Genomic DNA, 6,000 nt, shown 5'->3' with positions numbered 1-6,000 from the left:
AAAACCCATCAAATATTTCAGTGGTAGTTTTCCACTAAAAACATGACTGCTTGTATCCAAGATATCTTGCTTCAATTGTGAAAGTCTCCAACCAGATGTCAATAATGTGTTAGCATGAGATTGTCCAAATGATATCATGGTTTTCATTGTAGATGTTATCCCAGGTTTTCTAACAACAGCCACTTGTTCACCACCCATTTCATAACGAATTTCGTCAAAGAGAAATGCAATTGCATTATTCGAGAGATAGCATGTTTTCGCTACATCTTTGGGGGTGAATTTACCTTCTATGTAAATGAAGCTGTCGGCAATATCTAGTATAACATCTTGATTATTGATTGCAATTCTGATTTCATCCGAATTCCTGAATAGCGGTGATCCATAGGGCTTATATGTGTGCTCATGTAAACTTATGAGAGAATGATCGAGCACTGGTTCATTGAATATATTCAACTTTTCACTGTTTGTTTCGAGCACCATTGTTATTTTCTCACTTTCAATCCAATCGATTTCAAAAATTTAAGATCACTCACAGACAGAGCGTTATGTGCTAACTGTTTAGCATACACTTGTGGAATGAGCTTCTTTTTATGCACACTTTTCTTTTTATGCACACCATTCTTTTTAATAGTACAACTCGTTTGGGATTGTTCAATGCGATTTTGTCTATTGTAAATGAAACCCATAACAACAGTTATTCGATTTTCTTCAATTCCAAAATAATGAAAATCTCTTCTTCACTTCCAAAATCGATAAGGTTATTTTTTTCATCCAAAATACGCACTGTAATGTTGTGAATCAATTGACGACCTTCTGGACTGACAGGCATATATATAATACTGTGTGGTTCTTTAGTAAGATTGTAGCCAGGTTCAACATCAATATCGAATGAGAAAAGAATGTGAGATTCTTCACCATTTATATATGAACCAGATATTATATTGCAATCTAAGCGGATAAGTCTCACAGTTGTAATGTTTATTGGTAATGATGATTCATGTATCTGATTTGGTGGAAATATTCCATGAGCGAACCCCATCATTTCTGCTATAGAATTTGGATGTGTCAGATCAATTTCATATTTGGATCGCATTTCACATTTGAATGTATTATTATTGGCGTGTAGATAGAAAATATCATCTGCAACGACATCATTTGGTTTTTTATCATGAAACAATCTGAACATGATATGTTTCTGTATGACGGCATTGATCTCTTCTATTTCGTAAGCACCACATGGAATTTCAATTGTCAACTTTTGGGATATCGATGAGTTGTCATTACTGATTCTAAAACTAACTAAGTTATTAGCTTCAGTTATATTATTGATTGTATTACATCCATAGAATCCCAAAAGTCCTAATCCATAACGACTGTTCCTATCCAATTCAATTGGTGGAAAAAAATCCGCACTCAAGACACTTGTCCCGACAGCTTGTAGCTCGAACTTTCGTGACATGACTGATGAATATTTTGAAACACATTTCAATTTATTATTGTACACAGCAACAGCACATTTGAGACAATTTACACTTTTTGGAAGGTGTTGTATTGTAATAAGTATCATTTTTATTGATACCAATATTCACATCCTCTATATTACAAATACAACACATTGATTTTCGAGGTATAGGACCATCATTAACATCCGAATCTGAATTTTGATCGTGGTGGTGCTCATAACAATATCTATGTTTCATTATATCGATGTCATCTTGCAGATGCTTAGGCAACTTTTCCCAAACATATGCAATCTCATGTGCAACACATGCAAGTATCACTTCCTTAGGCATATTTGCAAGCATCACTTTATCCATTTTTTTCAAGGTACCATATTTTGAAAACATTCTAAGTGAAAACCCCATTCCCTTGATAGCCTCCCGATCCAGTTTTGGTGTTGAATCCATTTTTATTTGGAAAATTATTTAGAGAGAAACTGCAAGCACAAGTGACCACAGAGAACTGTATTAAATTTCTGTTGTCGATCATAGTTATATTTGATTTTTACATTCGAACATTTTCGAAAGAATCGAGTCAATTCCAATGGTGGGGGTAGATCTCCAAAACTATCGAAATATGTGACTTCTTTCCCACATTTTTTATATGCCACCCAATGTGTTCCTGGTCCACTTATTCCATCTAAATTAACAATAGCTGTCTCGTTTTGTTTTGGACCTGAAGATGGTAATCTATCACGCATAAAAACACCACGAAAATGTGGAATTTTCATTTTTTGTGCATAATAACTGAGATCGAGATCAGTAAGGGGCCTCTGAGGTAGGGGTTCAATCAGTTTTTTGTTTTGTTTGTGGCTTTGTATGGTTTTAAATATAGTCCTAAACCTTTACGGTATGGTTTGAGATATATTCCACTTCCGTGTTTGCCTAATGCTACAGCCTCCATGGTTTTATTGTGACGATTGGCTTCCATTAAAGCCGCTCTGCTGGCTTTTGCCGAATTCACGGCCTTGGTAATACCAGCAGCGGCTCCCGCCAAACTTCCTAGTGCGGATAGTCCAGCAAAAATTGGTATCAATGGTAAAAGTCCACCGATCTTGGGAACAGGAATTATGCGTGGTGTGCGGATTTTTTTCTTTCCACCGGCAGCTTTAAGGTATTTACGTGCCGCCTGCAATGCCACAGTGATAGCTTTTTTGCTATTATTCGTCACAAATTGATTCCCACCAGCTTTCTTCAATACATTTCGCACTTTATGGACTATCCCAGCACCAAATGCAACTTTTTTAATATTATTTTTCTTCGATTGTTTCCTCTTACATTTTTTCTTATTGGTACTACAACCCATGCCCATATGTCTTTTCGCTTTCATAATGTTGGTGACAAGTAATGCAGCTGCTCTTTCCCCAATACTCGCGTCCTTTGATTTAACCCTATCCCAAGCGCTGTATTCAAGTTCTTTGTCGGCTAAATGTCTTGCTGCAAGATCAGATGGATGCTTAGAATATTGAATATCGTGTTTTTTGCATTCAATATCTAATTTATTGATTCCAGGATCGTTACGAGCTAAACGTTGTTTCAATTTTGTACCCGGTCCACAGTATTGATATCCTCCAGGTAGATGTAATTCGAAAGGAAGTTTGTTTATTAAATCATTAACAAAACCACAACCTCTTTTAATTTTACGATCACTTTCAATACGTCCGTATCGTTTGATGGTACACATTGAAATGAATAAGCTAATAACATTTATATAGTCTCCAACCACGGCACGATGCGCATTGTAAAACAGAAAGAAAAGTTTGCTGTAGATAATCTAGATGAGAAATTTGGGTGTGGATTGAATGGACAAAGAGTATTCAGACATGGTCCACTACTTCCATCATCAGTTCGAGGACTCATTATAGGACCTTCAAATTGTGGAAAGACGAATGCAATGATATCACTATTAACACATCCACAAGGATTGAGATTTAGAAATGTGTATCTCTATTCGAAGTCACTCAATCAACCTAAATATCAGTACTTGCGAAGTGTTTTGGAACCTATAAAAGGATTAGGTTTTTATACATTCAGCAATAATGCAGAAATAGTGGAACCCTCCGACGCTAAGCCTAATTCTGTTTTCATTTTCGATGATGTGATATGTGAAAAGCAAGATATTATTAGATCATATTTCTGTATGGGACGTCATAAGGATGTTGATTGTTTTTATCTAGCACAGACATATTCACGGGTACCCAAACAGTTAGTGCGTGACAATACCAATTTCATTATAATGTTCAAACAAGATGAGACGAATTTACATCACATTTATTCAGATCATGTTTCACCCGATGTAACATTCAAACAATTCCAATTGATGTGTGTTAAATGCTGGGAGGATCAATATGGATTTCTAGTAATTGATAAGGATAGAAAAATAGATGAAGGTAGATATCGCAAAGGATTCGATAGTTTTATATACCCATGATCTTGTTTTTGAAACTTATTCGATCACTGAATATTGTAGAGGTCACTTCATCAACGAATTGAGCTATAATTTAAAAAGGGCATTATGAATACAAAAAACGATTCTGAACATAAAAACAATGAAATGAATTTGAAACGTCAACTAGTAGAGACAACAGAAGCTGTCAGACAGAAATTCAACTCTATCAAGAATGATAATATTGAAAATCGTTCGACACTTGAAAGATTGTATGAGCCCATAATGAAACCATTGAATGTTTTATCATCAAACGCTACTTCTAAATCAGCAGTGTTATCACCAAATCGTGGATCTGTTCAATCTACTTCAAATTATCCCATGAGTACTCCAATAAGAAGAAAACAATCTTTTGATGGTGTATCATCTGTGAATAGTGACACGAGCACACTTCAAGACGATATGAGAACAACTCTATTCGAAACACCATCATCGTCCCACATCGATTCCTCGGATCCTGACATCTCACCTGTTATGAATGAAAGTGGTGAAGATGTTTTGATGAAACATTTGAATAATGTAAAATCTAGAAATCCAGCATATGATGGAACATTTGGCGTACGTATGGATCCAATTACACAAAAGCTGAAAATGGGAAGTCTAGTGGTACATTTCAAAGATGGAAACATTTCGTTTTGGGATGCTAATAAAGTGAAAAAATATGAATGCGCAGGTAGTCCAGAATTATATGATATGATCTTTTTGAAGAATCCACAAGATGTTGATAATGAAGAAACTCGTCAAGTATATTCCAAAATATTGAAAATAACGAATGCTCCATATAAACAATATCATCTGAAGAATGGTTTTAAAAATACAAATTCTAAAAAATTTCGTGAAGTCATCAAACCACTATTAGACTCACGACAATATCCAATTAGGAGTAGAAGTAAAATTGGTGGAGCACTCAAACGAGTGAAAATGGAGAAAACATATAATTCTAAACCTGCGAATTATGTGTACTGGAATTCACCGAAAGAGTTAGTTGCTCGCCTACGACTATTGGTAGCATCAAAGTCAGCTGGACATACCGGACATGATAATGAAATAATTTCAATAATTGAAGAATTACGTGAAGAAGGTATAATATATTAATATATATCCACAAGTAATGATCACTGTCACATCATCATTCAATGCAGTAACATTATCACTTTTTTCTCTTTAATCATATTGAAATAGAATGACTAATGAAGTAAGTGATATCAAACGACAAGTTGTTAATGAATTACATAGACCTGCAAGACGTAATTTTCGTAGAAGAATAACTACCATCAAAGGTTTTGCAGATCTATGGCAAATAGATCTAGCTGAACTACAACCTTATGCAAAAAGTAATGAAGGATACCGATATATACTTATAGTAATTGATTGTTACTCAAAATATCTATGGACTGTGCCAGTTAAAGATAAAACAGGTAGTACAATAACTAATGCAATGAAATATGTACTGAAGAAAGCCAAATTTTCCCCTAAACATATACAAAGCGATCAAGGGAAAGAATTTTTTAATAGAAGCTTCTCATCTCTCATGCGAGAATATAATATCAATCATTATTCAACATTCAGCACAAAGAAGGCAGCTATAGCAGAAAGAGTGATTCGTACAATAAAGGCATGGCTCTACAAGGAATTTTCGATGAGAGGTCACCACAAATGGCTTGATATTCTTCCAATTATAACTAGTAGATATAATAATAAAGTTCATCGTACAATAGGTATGGCACCCATCAATGTTGATTCAACAACAAAATTGAAATTCAAGGGTATCAATGGAATTGGAGGAAGACAAAGTAAACCCAAATTCCAATTGAATGATATTGTACGTATAAGTAAATACAAAAATATTTTTGAAAAGTCTTACACTGCGAATTTTACCACGGAGCTATTCAAGATTGTTAAAATTAATAAAACCATCCCAACGACTTATAATCTTGAAGATATGAATGAACAGCCGATTAGAGGATGTTTTTACGAAGAAGAGTTATTACGAACCGAGAATCCTGACGTATATCTGATTGAGAAGGTGTTGAAGAGAAGAAAAAATAAAGTATA

Source organism: Leptinotarsa decemlineata, unplaced genomic scaffold (assembly GCF_025532065.1).
Source record: "Leptinotarsa decemlineata unplaced genomic scaffold, Ldec_3_MD MMD2_tig00000882_RagTag_RagTag, whole genome shotgun sequence".
Taxonomy (NCBI): domain Eukaryota; kingdom Metazoa; phylum Arthropoda; class Insecta; order Coleoptera; family Chrysomelidae; genus Leptinotarsa; species Leptinotarsa decemlineata.
Note: the sequence above shows the minus strand (reverse complement) of the source record.